General features: G+C 38.1%; 1 long non-coding RNA gene across 1 annotated transcript; it reads right to left on the reverse strand.

Moving 5' to 3' along the window:
* Nucleotides 1-84: 84 nt before the first annotated feature.
* Nucleotides 85-19082, reverse strand: LOC119872675. Its single transcript, XR_005361654.1, has 3 exons — nt 18954-19082; nt 7473-7512; nt 85-194 (listed from the first exon to the last, which is right to left on the reverse strand). It is a non-coding gene; the product is annotated as an uncharacterized LOC119872675 (long non-coding RNA).
* Between the last annotated feature and the right edge of the window lie 1644 nt (nt 19083-20726).

The following is a 20726-nucleotide window of genomic DNA, read 5'->3' on the forward strand; positions in this document are numbered from 1 at the left end:
ACAGAGTGTGTTGGTATAAGTGAAGATAAATTTAGCTATCAGCTTTGTAATGCTGACAAGGGACATGCCAAGAGACTCACTTTTCCTCAGAAGCAATTTGTTATTGCCAATATCCGGTTGGTCGGATTGCAGAGGAGGGTCTTTCTGTATATTCCGTCCCTCTGTCCTGACTGTGAGCACCAGCTGAACTGCCCCTGGATGCAGAAGAGAGATGGGGTACACAAGGGAGTTGATATGACCAAGCTCTGGAGCGTGAATGATAAAGGAGCACATAACACAAGCACCGATATTAACTTGTCTAGTCAGAGTTTACTTTATCCTTCTCCCTCTGCCACTGTGTTTATTGGGCTTGAGAGGAATAGTGAAGCTGGAATTTAAAAGGCTTAAGATTAAACCCAGTTTCCAAGTTTATAGCTGTGTGTCATTTTCCATAGCCTTAAAATGAGAATATCACTTGTAGAAGGTCTCTGCAGCTAATATTAACCCTAAATTGCTCTTATGAACCCCAAATAAATTCAGCCTGAGAGACTAATAAAGGGCTACTTCATGATGATTATGACCTGCAAAGTCACTCTGGATAGCCTTAGAGCTCCTATACATACTTCACTATTCCAGGGGACACCATTTACGATGTATTTCATATGGATGGCACCCCCTTGGGTTAAGCAAGGTATTTACTTTGGATACTAAAATTTACCATTTGTGCAAAAATTACTACCATTTATGGATAGACAATCACAATGGTCTCAAATTCACATAAAAATGTTGCAAGAAGGAATTATCTCTCTTGTATAGATGGGAAATCAGAGGCTCAGAAAGTTCAGTCAGTTGACCTCCCCTCTCTCAAAAAGAGTCAACAGTTGAGGATGAAGGAATAAGGTTTGAAATCCGTTTGCCTGAGTGTACCTGAGTGGTTTAGTTGGTTAAGAGAAGATATGATAGTATACTCAAATTTTTCACCATTTAACAGTAAATCTCTAACATTCAAGTCAATATTTGCCTGACTTAAATCAAACACAGGAAGGGGCTTCTCTTCATGGGAGGCATGCTATTGTGGAAAACCAAAGGCTTCCAAATCATTCAGAACTGCAGCCAAATCCTGACTCTTCCACTTCCTAATTATATGACTTTGCCCTATCATATAATTTAATCTCTCTGAGGCTCTATGTCCACACATATATATATCATGGAGGATATGTCAGTGCTGCAGGATTGTTATTAGATTCAATTCCATTGTGAGATTAAACATCACATATGTAAGGTGCCTGGTTCTTTGCTTAATAAATGTTAATTTCTCCAGTGAATTATACATTTTATTTTAACACAAATGCTCAGATCTATGCCACAGAACATTTTAATTCTACCTCACCTTCTTTTGAGTAAAATGTGTTACCAATACTCAGCAGGTGGGAAGAGAAAGAAGTCTAGGATGGCATATGTATATACATGTATGTATGTATATGTGTATGTGTACCCGTGCATGTGTGTACTATTTATATACCACATTCTTTACTATTTTTTTCTGGGTGATAGAATTCCAAGTGGTTTTTAGAACTATACTCCTATTAAGATGGTTTTATTTTTAAATTTAACTGCAAGTACTAGGATGACTTCCATTTGTGCTTCTTTGGAGAATCCTTCCTGGCCCCAGTCTGCTCTTTTCAGGACTGGCCCTGTGGATGAGAAATGAAGCAGCAGCAGATGCGACAGCCGATGGACTTAAGGAACAGATCTTGAGAACAAAGAAAGAGAAGTATGAAACTTCCATCCTATGGCATACATATAGTTTCAGATTATTTTTCCTGACAAGTTTTAAATACTTTCTAGCCTATCTGATAGGAAATAGAACCAAATTTCTCCTTTTCCCTTTTTACCAAGTGTGGTTAAATGCACGTTTCTGGTGTTGGAGGTGGATATTGAGGGCTGGAATCAAGGAATAAATCATGCTCTGTAATGTGTGGGAAATAAACCTATGAATGTAAGAAACCTATGACCTGATAAATGACCTAATTCAACCAAAGTTCTTAATTTTTTACTCCAATCTTCCCTCTCAAATTTACCCATTCTTAAAATGATTGATGGCTTCTTTTCTGGAAAGGTGAAACCACGATCAAGCCAGAATGCTGAGAGGCTAACTTAGCTAATTATTGCTGATCACTGTTTGAACTTTTTAAAATAAAAAATAGACACGAGAAAGGGTACATGTCAAGAAATTACAGCTTGATGAATTTCCTCGAACTGAACACATTCATGTAATCAGCACCCAGATCAAGAAACAGATCATTACCACACCCCAGAAGCGTCCCTCCTATCCTGCCCAGTTGTTAACCACCCCCCATCCACCAAGGATAACCCCTTTTCTGATTTCTGACAGCACAGGTCGGTCCCACCTGTTTTGAACTTTATAAAATATTTCAGTTTCACTATGTCTCCTTTTTTTGGTTTTTGGCGTGGTTTCTTTCACTAATGAGATTCATCCATATTGTAATATAGAGATTGTTTACCATCATTGCTTTATAGCAACCTGTTCGACGTACAAAATTTTTCTTATCAGGTATTTGTTTTCAACACATAAAAATGATTACGTATTGATGTTAAGGCTTTCTTTTTCCAATTTTATAAACCCCCTCCCAAAATGTAGTTTCCTAAAAGAGTTCAGCAAGGAAACTCCTCACTATAGAAAGGAAGATGTTGAATTCCAGTTAATCTGGTTTGTTTAGAGTTTTCCACAATGGAAGGTATGAAAAGGGAAGATAATGCTGCCTGGGAAAGGCATCGACTATTTATCATCCAAGTTTGCCAGATCAGTGTAACTGGCTTCCTGTGTAATTCTCCAAGAACTGGAAGGCAGGAAGAGACTGTGCCGCCTGGCTGCTCCGGTGGCGGTGCCCAAACCAAAGCTGGGGCCTGGCCCAGTTGTGACATAGGCTAAATCAGTCTCTAGTGCTGCCCATTCTGCTTATCACCATCTGCAATCTTATATTGCTCCCTAGGGAATCTCAGATTTTATGGCCCGCTTTTAATTGATAGGTACACACTACCTAGAAGTGATAGAACCGGGTGGTTTACAATTGTTTCTCCATTGCTTATTACCCCAGTTGGGATCTTAAGAGATGGTATGAACAAGCCAATTTTCCTACACCATGCCATGACCCTTTGTATGTAATTGTCTTTATACCAGAGATCCTTGAAGATTATCTTTTTTTAATTTTTAAAATTTTCATTGAAATATAGCTGATTTATAATATTAAATTAGTTTCAGGTGGGGCAGCCCAGGTGGCTGGGCAGTTTCGCGCCCCCTTCAGCCCAGGGTGTGATCCTGAAGTTTCGGGATCGAGTCCCACGTCAGGCTCCCTGCATGGAGCCTGCTTCTCCCTCTGCCTTTGTCTCTGCTTTTCTCTCTCTGTCTCTCGTCTCTCTCTCTCTCTCTGTCTATCATGAGTAAATAAATAAAATCTTAAAATAAATAAATAAATAAGTTTCAGGTGTACAACATAGGGTTTCTGAAATTATGTACATTACAAACTGCTCATTAAATAAGTGTATTACAGTATTATTGACTATATTCTCTATGCTGCACTTTTCATCCCCGTGACTTATTTTTAAGGATTTATTTATTTATATTTTAAATTTTTTAATTCAATTAATTAACATAGAATATATTATTAGTTTCAGAGGTAGAGTTCAGCGATTCATCAGTCTTACAGAACACCCAGCGCTTATTATATCAGGTGCCCTCCTTAATGTCCATCACCCAGTTACCCCATTTCCCTACCCCAGTCCACCCAAGTAACACTCAATTTGTTTCCTATGATTAAGAGTCTCTTATAATTTGTATCTATTTCTCTTATTTCATCTTATTTTAATTTTCCCTCTCTTCTTCTATGATCCTGTTTTGTTTCTTAAATTCCACATGTGGTTCAGATCATATGATAATTGTCTTTCTCTCATTGACTTACTTCACTTAACATAATACCCTCTAGTTCCATCCATGTTAAGTATCCCCCAAGTAGAAGAATATGAGTTGGCCAACCTAGTAACATAGGGAACCCTAGTGAGAATATGAATCTTCCATAGGCAATGGAAAGCAGTTTATGATTCCATACTAGACTAGGGTCTGCTGGTACCACTAGTATTCTTCTAGAACATTCAGGTCAGTCATCTGCATAGGAATGGGAGGATCCAAAAATCTGGTGCTTCCCTTGTTCCTCCCTTTACTTGTTTTATTCATGGTCACAGTGGGGAGATATAGCTTTAGTTACTCTTCAAAATCTCTTTCTTTTTCTTAGGTAATTGTTTAATCAATTTGCCTTGTACAAACTATTTGCCCTTACAAATGGCCAACAGACACATGAAAACATGTTCAACATCACTCAACCTCAGGGATTCAAATCAAAACTGCAATGAGATACCACCTTACATCAGTCTGAATGGCTAAAATTAACAAGTCAGGAAACAACAAACGGTGAGGATGTGGAGAAAGAGAAAACCCTTGCACACTGCTGGTGGGAATGCAAGCTGGTGAGGCCACTCTGGAAAACAGTGTGGAGGTTCCTCAAGAAGTTAAAAATAGAGATACCCTACGACCCAGCATTTGCATTACTAGGTATTTACCCCAGAGATACAGATGTAGTAATCCAAAGGGGGACCTGCACCTCAATGTTTATAACAGTAATGTCCACAATAGCCAAACTGTGGAAAGAGCCCATATGTCCATCAACATATGAAGAATAAAGAAGTGATGTATATAGTGGAATATTATTCAGCCATAAAAAATGAAATATTACCATTTGCAATTACTTGGATGGAACTAGTGGGTATTCAGGTAAGTGACATAAGTCAATCAGAGAAAGACAATTATCGTATGATCTAACTTATATGGTGGAATTAAAGAAACAAAACACAGGAGTATAGAACGGAGAGAAAAATAAAACAAGACAAAATCAGAGAGGGAGAAATTATAAGAGACTCTTAACTGTAGGAAACTGAGAAAAAAAAAGGAAACTAACTGAGGATTCCTGGAGGGGAGGAGTTCAGGGGACAGGATAACGGGGTGATGGGCATTAAAGAAGGCATGTGATGTGATGAGCACTGGGTGTTATATAATACTGATGAATCACTGACCTCTACCTCTAAAACTAATAACACACTCTATGTTAATTAACTTAATTTAAATAAAATAAAATTTAAAAAATTTAAAAAACCAATTTGCTCAACAATAGTGATCATATTGTACATGTCTCTCTCTTCTAAGGATGTTGGAAAATTTATAGAAGATCCTGAGTGCCTAAATCCAAAGAATAAATGCCAAATTTATTGGTTAACAAAAAAATAAAAATAGGCATTATTTTATAGATTATTTGCTAGATACCAGGTACTATGTTAAGATTGATAAATGCATTATTTCTTTTAATCCCATTACCCTTATTTTATGAATGAAACATAAAGCTCTAGTAATTTTTTCAAGGCCATATAGCTGATAAGTGACAGAATTGTAATTTGGTTAAAGCCAGACTACCTGACTTAAGAGACAAGTTCTCAGTCATAAAGACTCCTTTGTATTATGCAGTTACTTTTCACAGCAACAATTCTGCTTTTTACTGTTTTTTTTTTTTAACCATTATTTCTTTGCTCTATCACATATCATGAACTTGTTTTTTTCTCATACCTGTCCCTGGTGCCATTTCCTCTTTTATTTCACTGAGCATAGCAAATAACAAGTTGTGTATGATGGTCTTCTGATTCTTCAGATTGATGAAATTAAATCCTTTATGGAGGAAAGCTTTGTTTAGCTCATGACTTGGTTTCTCTTTTTTAAACAATATTTAATAACTTTTCAACCATATTATGTAAGTTCTTATTGTAGTATACTTGGCATACAATAGTACTTTACTTTCATACATACAACATAGTGATATAACACTTACGTACATCATAAAGTAATCACTGCCATACATCTAGCTACCATCTGTCACCATACAAAGCTGTTACATATTATTAACTATATTTCCTATGCTATACATGGTATCCCCACATCTTATTTATTTTAGAAGTAGAGGTTTATATTTTTTAATCCTCTTGCCCTGTTTTTCCCATCCTCCACCTCCCTCCATTCTGGCAGCCACTGCCAGATTATTCTCGGTATTTATGGGTCATTTTCTGTTTTTTTTTTTTGAACTATTGTTCATTTGTTTGGTTTTTCAGATTCCACATATGCTATTTGTATTTCTCTGTCTGATTTATTTCACTTAGCATAAGAATCTCTAGGTCCATCTGTGTTGTTGCATTTGGCAATATTTCATTCTTTTTTATGGCTGAGTAATATTCCATCATATATATATACACTGCATCTTCTTTATCCATTCATCTATCAATAGACACTTAGGTCATTTCCAAATCTTGGCTATGTAAACAGTGCTGCAATGAACATGGAGTGCATATATCTTTTTGAATTAGTGTTTTCATTTTCTTTGGGTAAATATCTAGATGTGGAATTGCTGAATTGTTAGGTAATTCTATTTTTAATTTTTGAGGAACTCCCATACTGTTTTCCACAGTGGTTGCCCCCAGTTTGCATTCTCACCAACAGTGTGAGAGGGTTCCCTTTTTCCACACCCTCACTAACACTTGTTATTTTTTGTCTTTTAGGTAATGGTCATTCTGACAGGTGTCAGGTGATTTGTCACTGTGGTTTTGATTTGCATTTTCCTGATAGTGATGTTGAGCATCTTTTTTGTGTCTGTTGGCTGTGTGGATGCCTTCTTTGAAGATATATCTATTTAGGTTCTTGCCGATTTTTAGATTGAATTGTTTGGGGTTTTTTGATGTTAAGTTGTTTGAGTTCCTTATATATTTTGGATATGAACCCATTATCAGTTATGCCATTTGCAAATATCTCCTCCTGTTGAATGGGTTGCCTGTTGATGGTTTCCTTTGCTGTCACAAAAGCTTCTTATTTTTATGTAATCCTATGTGTTTATTTTTATTTTTGTTGTCCTTGTCTTAGGAGACCTTTGGGGTTTATTGTTTTATATGATGTAAGAAAATGATCCGGTGTCATTCTTTTGCATCTTGCTGTCCAGTTTTCCCAACACCGCTTATTGAAGAGACTGTCTTTTCCCCATCATATTCATTCTTCTTTATGAAGTATTTTTCCCCATACTATTTAGTTTCCAAGTCTGACTTGTTGATCTGCATTGCTAATTGTCATTCACAGTTTCAAAAGAGAGTTTTAAGTCATCATCTTACTTATTGAAGCTTCTTAGGACAAGGCCAAAGTAGCAGGCCATAAGGAATGGTAACCCTGAGCTTGCACTGGTGGGCCACCAGGGCTTCCTTAGCTCAGAGAGGGTATGCAGATCCCAAACCCCATTTCTGATGCAGAGTTGTGCATAGATATTCCCTCCACAATGCATCTGCATGTTAAGGTTAGGCAATTTAGAGGAGAAAGTCAGACTATAGCAAAATCTTACTGAGTTGTGGGGCAGGATGCAGCCTTCATTGTTGCAATTACTGGAAAAAAAAAAACATTAAAACATAGTAAGGCATTGAAGATAATGACTCTGCTGACATTACCACATACTCCATGATCTTCCCAGAATTCCTGCAGCCTGAGTCTCCAATTCATGGCATTTTTTTGAAATAATCCAGGGAGGATAGTTTTTAGAAAAGAAGCATCCCTGTGATCACATCACAGCTGCTGCGGCTTGGCCTGAACAGAGCCCCATGGTGGCAGCGTGCGTAAGCACTCAACACACACTTTGTAGCAGCAAACCTCACAGGAGGCTAGATCCTAGGACTCTGAGATCATGACCCGAGCTGAAATCAAGAGCCAGAAGTTTAACTCACTGTGCTCCCAAAGTGCACCCCACCCCATCACCTCTGAAGCAAATCCTCAGGAAGGTTATTAAAACTCTGGATAAGGGAATTCCCTCCTATTGGAAGCCAGGATCATAGAATTATTTGAGGATTAAAACAAATCAAACTTGATTTGATTACCTCCAGCTAAGTGACCTTATGTATTGCTGTTTTTGTATTTCCTTATTATGTTATCGTATATTTGATGTCACAGAGTATAAATATTTCATTCAATGACCCATTTTGGTAATGAAGGGTTTTGTTTTTTTTTTTTTAATGAAGGGTTTTGAATGTCAAGTGTTCCACAATATGTAGGGAGTTTTCATACTATTCACATTCACATGTTTACCAGAATTCCCCTCTTGGAATTAACGGATTTCTAGCCATGAAGTCTCCAGCACACTGAGGAATGAAAAGACTTCATTTTCTAAAAATGAGCCACTTCACCAATCCTCCAAAAGGCAGTCAGAAAAAAAAAAAAAAAAAGGCAGTCAGGCCGAAGTTGAACAACTAGAGAAGCAACAGCCACAAAACCCAGGGGGAAGTCCACATTTGTGTCTTGGATGCCTATCTTTTCATTTATTTTTCACCTTCGTTGAGCCAGCCTTTCACGAGCCAGCCTTTCACCTTTCATGCCTCACTGCTTGCGTCTGTACCAAAGTCCTTCAGCTTGTGAGTGACACAAGGTGACATCCAAGGCAACTTTACACAGTGTCCTCATTTTTAAAAATATTTCTTTGAAACATTACATACTGGGTGAACTCCACAGTAACCTAAGTCATAGAATTTACAAAAACGAATCTTCTGTTGTTGCTGTTGTGTACCAGCTTGGCCAAGTTTCTTAAGACTGACAAAGCTGAGTGCCAGAGCAGGTTTTGGTGCACTCTCAGATACTGTTGCAAGAGTTCAAATTTATACTTTCATTTGGGGGATAATGAAATAATATCTGTCAATATTTTAGGTGCACATGTGTTACCAAACCCAAGTACAACTGGCTGCCCAACACCTGAATAGCTCTTCCTCAAAAGATGAGTTTTTGCTTGGAAATGAGTTTGAGCTTTATGCAGGAGGACAGCCACCTGGAGAGAAGGTGGGCTTTTGTCCAAAAGTCAACTCCCATGCTTCTGCCTGGCCCAGGGTTTTGTTTTTTTTTGTTTTGTTTTAATTTTATCTTATTTAAATTCAATTAATTAATATATAGTATGTTATTAGTTTCACAGGTAGAATTCAGTGATTCATCTGTTGTTTATAATACCCAGTACTCATTACATCACATATTCTCCTTAATGTCAATCACTCTGTTACCCCATCTCCTCACCCACCACCCTTCCAGCAACATAGTTGTTTCTTATGATTAAGAGTCACTTATGGCTTATCTCCCTCTCTGATTTCATCTTATTTTATTTTTTCCCTCCCTTCCCCTATGATTCTGTTTTGTTTCTTAAATTCTACAGATGAATGAAATCATATGTCTTTCTCTGATTGACTTACATCACTTAGCATAATACCTTTAGTTCCATCCAAGTCATTGCAAATGGTAAGATTTCATTTTTGATGGCTAAGTAATATTCCACTGTGTATATATACCACATCTTCTTTATTCATTCATCTCTCTATGGACATCTGGTCTCTATCCACAGTTTGACTATTATGAACATTGCTACTATAAACATTAGGGTGTGAGTGCCCCTTTGGATCATTATATTCATATCTTTGGGGTAAATACCTAGTAGTGCAATTTCTGGGTTATAGGGTATCTCTATTTTTAACTTCTTGAGGAAACTCCATACTGTTTTTTCCAGAGCAGCTGCACCAGCTTGTATTCCCACCAACAGTGTACAAGAGTTCTCCATTCTTCACATCCTCGCTAACATTTGTTGTTTCCTGACTTGTTAATTTTAGCCATTCTGACTGGTGTGAGGTGGTATCACATTGTGGTTTTGATTTGAATCTCTAACGTTGGGTGATGTTGAGCATATTTTCATGTGTCCCATTTGTATTCTCTTAGGAGAAACATCTGTTCATGCCTTCTGCTCATTTCTTGACTTATTTTTTTGAGTGTTGAGTTTGATATATTCCTTACAGATCTTGGATACTAGTCCTTTATCTGATAAGACATTTGCAAATATTTTCTCCCATTCTATAGGTTGTCTTTTGGTTTTGTTGACTGCTTCGAAAACCCAAAAGACTTCACCCAAAAAACTCTACCCACAAAAGTGGCAGGATATAAAATCATTGCACAAAAATCAGTTGCAAGTCTATACACTAACAATGAGACAGATGAAAGAGAAATTAAGGAATCGATACCATTTACGATTACACCAAAAACCATAAAATACTGGGAATAAACCTAACCAAAGAGGCAAAGGGTCTGTACTCTGAAAAGTATAGAACACTTATGAAATAAATTGAGGAAGACACAAAGAAATGGAAAAACAGTCCATGCTCATGGATTGGAAGAATAAATACTGTTAAAATGTCTATACTACCCAAAGCAATCTATACATTTGGTGCAATCCCCATCAAAATACCATCATTTTCACAGAGCTGGAACAAATAATTCTAAAATTTGTATGGAATCCAATTTGTATGGAATAGCCAGAGGAATGCTGAAAAAGAAAACTAAAGCTGATGGCATCACAATTCCGGACTTCAAGCTTGTATTACAAAGCTGTAATCATCAAGACAGCATGGTATTGGCACAAAAACAGACACATAGTACAATGGAACTCAGAATTTCTGAGTTCATAGAGAACTCAGAAGTGAATACTCAACTCTATGGTCAACTAATCTTTGACAAAGCAAGGAAGAATATCCAATGGAAAAAAGAGAGTCTTTTCAACAAATGGTATTGGGAAAATTGGACAGCCACATGTAGAAGAATGAAACTGGACCTCTTTCTTACACCATACACAAAAATAAACCCAAAATGGATAAAAGACCTAAATGTAAGACAGGAATCCATCAAAATCCTAGAGAACACAGACAGTAACCTCTGTGACCTCGGCTATAGCAACTTCTTGCCAGACATGTCTCCAAAGGCAAGAGAAACAAAAGCAAAAATGAACTATTGGGACTTCATCAAGATAAAAAGCTACTGCACAGCAAAGGAAACAATCAGCCCAGGGGCTTTTGAAGGGGTTTAGGGTAGTTCATCAGCACAGGGAGTGCAGTAACTGCAACATTTCCAGATCTTGTGCAGACTCGATGCTACCAGCTACAAATATTGTCTCAGTGCTTGTTATCTCAGTGCTTAGGGATTGTGAGAGGGTCTTGTTCTGGCTCCATGGTGGGCAGGAGTACTCTGTTCTATCTGCAAAGAAGGGCAAGATCTATAGATGCACAAAGAGAGGTTATTAAAATCATTTGTGTGACCTAAAAAAAGGACAATGCTTTGCTAAAAAATGCTCGCCTAATCAGAAAGCCAATGTGGCTTCAAACACATGTCCTTCTGTGACTTGGGAACATTCCAGTTCTTCACTCCTCAGGCCAGTGGTCTGCAAATCTCAGAGAAAGCAAATTAGTTCTGTTCCACAAATAGTCTTAAGATTTGTGTGGAATCAGAAAAGACCCCGAATATCCAGGGGAACACTGAAAAAAAAAAAAAAAAACCAGAGGCGGGAGCATCACAATGCCAGAGTTCAAGTTGTACTACAAAGCTGTGATCATCAAGACAGTATGGTACTGGCACAAAAACAGACACATAGATCAATGAAACAGAATATAGAACCCAGAAATGGGCCCTCAACTCTATGGTCAACTAATATTCGACAAAGCAGGAAAGACTATCCACTGGAAAAAGGACAGTCTCTTCAATAAATGGTGCTGGGAAAATTGGACATCCACGTGCAGAAGAATGAAACTAGACCACTCTCTTACACCATACACAGAGATAAACTCAAAATGGATGAAAGATCTAAATGTGAGACAAGATTCTATCAAAATCCTAGAGGAGAACACAGGCAACACCTTTTTTTAACTTGGCCACAGCAACTTCTTGCAAGATACTCTATGAAGGCAAGGGAAACATAAGCAAAAATGAACTATTGGGACTTCATCAAGATAAAAGCTTCTGCACAGCCAAAAAAATAGTCAACAAAACTAAAAGACAACCTACAGAATGGGAGAAGATATTTGCAAATGACCTATCAGATAAAGGGCTAGAACAAAAATTTCACCAAAGAAGACATACACATGGCCAACAAAACAAGCACATGAGAAAATGCTCCGCATCACTGGCCATCAGGGAAATACAAATCAAAACCACAATGAGATGCCACCTCACCCAGTGAGAATGGGGAAAATTAACAAGGCAGGAAACCACAAATGTTGGAGAGGATGTGGAGAAAGGGGAACCCTCTTGCACTGTTGGTGGGAATGGGAACTGGTGCAGCCACTCTGGAAAACTGTGTGGGGGTTCCTCAAAGAGTTAAAAATAGACCTGCCCTACGACCCAGCAATTGCACTGCTGGGGATTTACCCCAAAGATACAGATGCAGTGCAAAACCGAGACACCTGCACCCCGATGTTTCTAGCAGCAATGTCCACAATAGCCAAACTGTGGAAGGAGCCTCGGTGTCCATCGAAAGATGAGTGGATAAAGAAGATGTGGTGTATGTATACAATGGAATATTACTCAGCCATTAGAAACGACAAATACCCACCATTTGCTTCAACGTGGATGGAACTGGAGGGTATTATGCTGAGTGAAGTAAGTCAATCGGAGAAGGACAAACATTATATGGTCTCATTCATTTGGGGAATATAAAAAATAGTGAAAGGGAATAAAGGAGAAAGGAGAGAAACTGAGTGGGAAATATCAGAGAGGGTGACAGAACATGAGAGACTCCTAACTCTGGGAAACGAACAAGGGGTGGTGAAAGGGAGGTGGGCAGGGGGGTTGGGGTGACTGGGTGATGGGCACTGAGGGGGCACTTGACGGGATGAGCACTGGGTGTTATGCTATACGCTGGCACTCCAATAAAAAAATATACAAAAAAATTAGTTCTGTTCCAGATCAAGGGCCTTAGGTCATCAAGTAAGGAGTGTATTATCTGGGAGCAAGTTAACCCTCAAGACTGGCTGAAGTGCTATACTATACACTTCCACCCTAGTAAATCTACTTGTAGCAGTTTTCCTAGAGAAATTATAGGAAAAAATACAGGCAAAAAATAAATGTCCTGGGATGTCTTGCAGTGTTGTTTTTGATAGCAATTACCAAAAAAAAAAAAAAAAAAAAAAAAAAGATAATACCAAGAATTTCTTCAGGAAAGTGTTTTAAATTACAATGCAATTTCAAAAACGTCTATTACTTTTTTTATCATCATGTACAGAAGTTTTTTTTCTTTAAGCTTCTCATGCTTATAAATATTTTAAGCACAAATGGACTACTAAATACGTGATTTTTTTTAAAGATCCTAACAGAACATGGTATAACAAAATTGGTCTTCCAGGCTTTATTTATTTCAATTATGTATAGTATATCAAGGCAGATTTATTTGTGTTTTATTTCTTTAAAGAGGTACTTGTATAGCTAATAGCCCAAACTTTCAGTGTGTAATTTGAATAAATAAATCTGTATTCTGTGAATTATCTTGAAAGTTTTAAACAGATGACCTCATAATTCTAATAAAGAATATTATTTACCTAAAATGTGCTAGCAGCATCTTGCTCAGCCATAAAGCAATAAACTTCTCAATAATCTTAATTTTGACATTTGGATAAACAATGGAAACTCTCTATTTTGAGGACATGTACTCCATCAGTTGGACTTAGTGCCTTAAAAAATAAAAGGCAGCTTTTCGATGGAATTAATAGTGATATGAGTGTTTGATACAGGCAATACTTTCTTTTTTTAAAAAAAGATTTTATTTATTTATTCATGAGAGACACAGAGAGAGAGGCAGAGACACAGGCAGAGGAAGAAGCAGGCTCCATGCAGGGAGCCTGACGTGGGACTTGATCCCGGGTCTCCAGGATCATACCCTGGGCTGAAGGCGGCGCTAAACCGCTGAGCGACCAAAGCTGCCCAGGCAATACTTTCAATGCTAGAAATAGCTCCTTGTAATTTTTAAAATAAAAGGTCAATTATGATAAACAAAAACAAATGGCAAGATTTTCATCAGTATGGAATATTTTAAATAAGTTATGCTGCATTGTAAAATAGAATATTATGCGGCCCTTATAAAGGTTGATGTAGACCTATATTAACATGAAAAGATGTCTTTAATATACAGTTTAGTTTTAAAAACTAATAAAAAATAAAGCTTGAATATATTTTTGCTGAAAATTTATTTGTGAATATACGAGCTAAAAAATTCTGAAAGCCTACCAACTTGTTAACAGTGATTGTCTTTAAAAAAAAAAACAGTAGTTGTCTTTAGTGAATATGACTAATGGCTTTTACTTCTTTTTGCATTTCTGTGTGGTATGGATATTTATAAGAGAATATATTACTTTTATGCTTTCATTTTAGCAAAGGACTATTTTCATGTGGAAATTTATTTTTATTATTTACAGTAACAGATGAGCTACAAAATTTTAGTTTTACTGTTATAACAAAGAAACAACAAACTAGCCATTGAAAGAGAATACTTAGGAAGTAAAGTTTAAGTACAAAAAAGCGGTCACCCAAATAACAATCTCAAATTATGCCTTTACCTGTCTCTTAACTGTTAAAAGGAAAGCAAATCCCTAAGTGGCTATTATCCCTTTCGGTAAAACAATTCCCTTCCCTTTTATCAGAGCCAGAATCATAGAATTATTTGAGGATTAAAACTTTGCATTTGATTTGATTACTTCCAGCAAAGTCATTCTACACAGCTGTTATTTTTCTGATTCTTTATTTTATTCTAATCTATTGTTTAATGTCATAGCTTGAGATTACATGTGTTTCAGTAAATTACCCATCTTGATAAGCAAGATATTGACAAGAAAGTGAAGCAATTTTGAAACATAGTGCAAAATTACCTATCCACTGGGGGACTAGGGAGGTGCTAAAGTTGCCTTTGTACTGTTCAGGCCTAGAGAGTCTGCCTCCCCTGGGTAAGCACACCCTTGGTCAGATTGCACAAGCAATCTAGTATTTTTTCAGTTCTTTTTTTTTTAAGTTTTTATTTTATTATTTACTCATGAGAGAGAGAGAGAGAGGCAGAGACACAGGCAGAGGGAGAAGCAGGCCTCATGCAGGGAGCCCGATGTGGGACTGGATCCCGGACTGCAGGATCATCCCCTGGGCCAAATGCAGGTGCTAAACCTCTGAGCCACCCAGGGATCCCCTATTTTATCAGTTCTATTATGTTTTTGTTTAAACAGAAAGTTGTGTAATGGGAAAGTCAGTGTATGGCCAGAGAGGACTGGCCCAGAGGCAAGGAATCTGATGTGACTTGAATTGACTTTTAGCAGGGTTACTGAAAGCCAGGGGACACTAAAACAACTAAGGCCTGGTTTCTGCATTGGAGAAACTTAGGGTCGCAGAAAGATGGATTTCCAGGCCCAATCAGCAAAGGCAGTGGCTGTCTACACGCCTTCTCTCATGTGACTGTCTCATGCCTGCTATTTAAGATCCTCCAGAAAATACAGTTTCTCTTCCAAAACCTGAAGAGCCTCCATCTCAAATACTTTCAGAATGGAGTAGATGGTGTTTGCCTTTTCTGATACTCATCCTGACCCTCCTATGCAGTAAGTCAGGCCAATCAAGAAGGAGTATGGGCTCCTTGCTGGTGCCCTAGCCTGTCCTCTCACTGTCCTTTGGCCTCCTCTCCTTTGCAAAGTTCCTCCTCTCGTGATGTTGTCTGTGGCTTCAGAGATTTGACTTTCAGATCTCCTTAAGATCCAGACCTGCCCATCTGACTCTTTCTTCCCAGAACCTCCTTCATTTAGTTCCTAGGGACTTAGCCCTAAGCTTAAACTGGCCCAGACCCTGCCCCGCAATAGAGTTTGGACACTTTCTGCCAGGATGAGGTCAGATATTTTTGACTCGGAATTGAGGAAGTCAGGGAAAAATAGCAAAGAAAAAGGAAAAGAAAGTTCTACATTCACCAGACTCATAAAAAAATTATTATAGTTGAAAATAGTACTTAAAAATAAAAGTGTATGTGCAGTGTGTGTGTGTGTGTGTGTGTGTGTGTGTGTGTGTTGGGAAGAAGTATAAAATGCATTTCTCCCCTGCAATCCCTCTCTGCTTAATATGAAATTACTCAATTTCTTTTCTTTTTTTTCTTTCTTTGCACTTTCTTCTTCTTCTTCTTTTTGTTTTTTGAGAGAGAGAGTGAGTGAGTGAATGCTAGCAGGATGGATGGAGGTGGATGGGAGGAGAAGCAGAGGGAAAGGGAGAGAAAATCCCAAGCAGGCTCCATGATCAACGCTCATTGTAGAGCCCAATGCAGCCAATGCAGGATTCAATCCCACTACTCCAAGATCATGACCTAGGCCAAAATCCAAAGTCAGACGCCTAACCAACTGAGCCACCCAGGCGTCTCTGAAATTGCTCGATTTCCAAAACCCAATAAATATTAGCATTTTCAGAAATAATAAAATTGGCTATCTAGGAAGAGTCACAGCTGTACAGGATGCTGTGGGAAGCTGACATCCTCTAGACTTGTGTGGTTGGGGCAGAAAGCGCAAGATGCCTCTCCTGTCCAGCCCCAGTTCTCAGCTAGCTCACAGTCTCACTGCACTCTAGCCACCTCCTGGTCTGTATGGGCATGTACAGTCTCATGTCATCATCTCTCCTTTCTCTGCATGTGGCTTACATCTCCAGCTAGATTGAAAGCTTGCAGAGGCAGCTCTCCATACAGACTCAGCAAATTGACTTTCATATGTGTCAAGTCCCAAGTTCTAGGACAATGTCTCACTCACAAGAGCCAGTCAATAAATTATTGATGATAATGCTGTTAAGTAGAGGGATGCTTGTCTGAGAGGTCTTATTGCATAATACACTTAGTTCTCAATTAAAAAAACTTTAATAAGAGAATCACTTTTCTGAACCACCAGAGGTGCCTCTGAATGCTAAAGTCATATTTTTAATTCTGTATTTGGTTGTCCTGCCTCTAGATTGCTGGAGGTGGTGGTAACTGTGAGGTCGTTATTAGTCTCAACAGCAATTCAAATCATCAAACTGGCTTTACTGGATAATATCTTGTAATGAAAATATGTGATGTATTTTTCTCCCAGTTTGCTATCTTATTTGCTATTTCAGAGATATATCCCTCAAAGAAATGAATGATTTCAGAGAGCAGGCATAATTGCCATTAGAGGCACTCCCCTGGGTGCAACAAAAGAAAGCAAATTATATGATGCAAAGATCAGCAGCTCTTCAATCTTTTATTATACTTGATCTTGGGAAAGAGCAAAGCAAGTCAACGAGGAAGGTTACAGGAAACTGTAGAAACTCTGAAGTATATAGTCTTAGTCTAGATGACTAGATGGGGGCTCAGAAATTAGCCTGTTCTTCAATGTTTATAGCAGCAATACCTGCAATAGCCCAAGTATGGAAAGAGCCCAGATGTCTATCAACAAATGAATGGATAAAGAATATGTGGTATTTATACACAATGGAATACTATTCAGCCATCAAAAAGAATGAAATCTTGCTATTTGCAGTGACATGGATGGAACTGGAAGGTATTGTGCTAAGTGACATAAGTCAAACATAGAAAGACAAATACCATATGATTTCACTCATACGTAGAATTTAAGAAACAAAACAAATGAACACAGGGGAAGGGAAGGAAAAATAAAATAAGATAAAAAAAGAGAGGGAGATAAACTATAAGAGACAACCATAATAAACAGAGGGGAGCTGGGTGGGGGGGATTGGGTAACTAGGCAACTAGCATTAAGGAGGGGACGTGATGAGATGAGCACTAGGTGTTATACTTGCAACTGGTGAATCACTAAGTTCTACCCCTGAAACTAATAATACACTCTATATTAACTAAACTGAAAGTAAAAAAAAAAAAAAAGAAAGAAAAGAAAAAAAGAAAGAAAAAGAAAAAAAAAAGAAATTAGCCTGTTTGCTTCCCGTCCATTCTTGCCTTTTTTTTCCTCTGAAGTGAATTGGAACATTTTTATGTTTACCTCACATTTTCAGATAAAAGATACCTTCCCCAGCAGATTGGCTACAACTTCCCTCTGTGATCAAGGTAATGTTAACCCAATCAAGCTCAGTAACAGCAGACCCTGAGCTGAGAAGTAATATCGTGTCCCGATATGGATGTAATAAGTAGCTTGATTCAGTTTAACTCTTAATACATCTTTCAGTGCCAGAGCTTTTGAGCATAGAACACTTACCAGACTACAAGAGAAGGGGGTCAGAGGACACCTCTTCTTCCCTTCCCAGGAAGCACTTTTTACTGAGTTTAATTTAAAAAAACCCAGAGCTTAGTGTAATATTGTTTTAACTAGACTCAAATTTGAATTCTTTCCTTTTATTTTGTCAGCTGTCATCTTGAGCAAGGCATTTAACCCCCAAGTCTCATTTTTTTCAATAAAATGCCAGTTATAATAATCTCCGAATAGATGGACCACCTGGGCAGATAGAATCTGCCTCATAAAGCCATTGTGAGGAGTAAATGAGACACAGATTTTTAAATGCTTCCAACAAAGTCTGGCCTAAGAATAAAGTGCTCAGCAATGGTAGCTCATAAGTCTAACAGTATCTCTGTTTCACTTCCTCAGTGACTTTTAAATAGTCTATTCATAGTGTTGATTTATAGACAGGTCACCATTTCATTATGTTTCTAGTGTTCTAGTATAGGTGATAACCTTTCTATGGTTATCACAACCTTCTGATAATCAAAGGGCCCCAAACATATACTCTTCCAATATGCTTTTGGAGGAGTAAAAATACTTTTAATGTGATAAAGCAAGTCCTAATTAATCTGCTGAATTTAGAGTATTGTCTGTGTGTACATGTCCAGCCACTGAGCTTGCACAAAAGTATCCTACTTCTTCCATTCAGCAGAAGGGCTGTTTCCTCCAAGCACCTCCTCTAACCACTCTCCATTGCTCCCATCAAGTAATTAGCTATCTTCTGACGGGGCTGATGCGAGAATGGGTGCATATGCTGGCTCCTCCAAGGTGTTCATAATTACCTGTTTCTGTGTCTGTGTCTCCACTGGTTTTTGAGCTCCTTCAGGATGGAGGCTGTGTCTTATTCACTTGGATGATAACACAGAGCACATCCACATAAAGATGCATAGGATAAATAAATGAACCCCCAGTGGGGCTGAGAAGGCATAAACACAGTAATGGGGAATTCGTCCAAGGAATTCAGTTTCTTTTTAAGGTTATGTGGGTGGGCATATTCACTGCCTGAGACCTTTGCCAAGATGACTGATTGCACTGCCTTTCCTTCCCTTCAAAACTGGAGGGCAAAGATAGAGAAAAGAAATGCTTAATCATAACACCACAGGCCAATTTAAATAGAATTTCTGCGGGAAGATTTAGAAGCTCAAGAGTCTTGTGGGTGGTATCTTATGAAAGCTATACAGGGAGGGTTGATATCTTTTTTCATGACTGTGTCAGCCACCAGGGGAGGGACAGATACTTCAGGCAAATAAGTCACAAGGGCTCCTTTTGTCTGGTAAGTTTTTTTCTTCTCCCAATCCCTGCTTTCTGGGAAGTTTTGACAATGTCCACTTAAGCCATGGAAGAGTTGACTTTATCCTTCATTGTTGATCTTTATGTTGTACGTATATCTCTACTTTCATCTATTTATATATTGGGGGTTTGTTTTAGTTGTAACTACAGCATAAATATACTTTAAAGCATCACAAAGGTCTATGATATATTATGAAACAAAACAAAACAGCATTGTACAGAATGGATGTAATGGGATTTCAGTTCTATTCCAATTCCAATTCAGTATTATGGGAGATCTTTTCCCCCTTCTCTGTGCTTTTCTGAATTTTCTTGTCTTTTTTTTTCTTTTTTTATTAGCAATGAACACATTGTATTAACAATAAGGGGGAAGAGCTATATGCTCTTTTTAAAGTTCTAGCCTGTCATCCTACAGCCTGTTATGTAGAAAGTTCCCTAGCGTTCTCCGAGTAGAGGGACCAGGCGTACAGAAGGAATTAACTGCCTTTTATTTCACACAATGACAGATGGCACACATACTGACAGCCATAACATGATCTGAGACTGGGCGTGGTCCAGAGGCTCTCTACCTGTCTAGCCTCCTTTACCACCCTCCAACCAGGCTGCCCCAAGTCTTTACTGACCTAGAATGTTCTCCCCACCTGATGCAGTAATGCTCATTCGAAGTAAGACCTCAGCTCTGAAATCATTGTCTCTGGGGAGTCTTCCTCAGGTCAAGTTCCCATCATATCCTTTCACTGCACCACGTTTTTTACTTTCTGCATTTATATGTGTGATTTTTATTTAATATCTAATGTCTCCTCCTTAAAAAAAAAAAAAGTGAATCCCACTAGGGTTTTACCAAATCCCTAGTGCTAGCACGCTTCCTGGAACCCTGAAGCAACTCAAATACTTGTTGCATGTATGAATGCATCTATGTAATAGGATAAATAGAAATCCATGTAGAGAGGGGAGGTGGCATTTTCATCGCGTCTACCCAGAGTCATCAATCTAATCTAATAAGCCACAGGTATTTGCTGAGTGTCTATTTGTCCTCTGCTAGACACAATAGCAGAGAAAAACTAACATAGGAGAGGGGTCCATAGACTATCAAGAGATGAGAAAACATATGAAACAGATAAATTACACTACTAACTAAACTACACTGGAATTACATTGCATTTTTAATGGCCACATAATTAGAAACAATCTAAATTTTCTACACAGATGATATCTCTTGAGCAAAATATTTGTTCAGATATTCAGCCTGAACAGCTTTTCAACAA

This window comes from Canis lupus, chromosome 7 (genome assembly GCF_011100685.1).
Source record: "Canis lupus familiaris isolate Mischka breed German Shepherd chromosome 7, alternate assembly UU_Cfam_GSD_1.0, whole genome shotgun sequence".
NCBI lineage: Eukaryota > Metazoa > Chordata > Mammalia > Carnivora > Canidae > Canis > Canis lupus.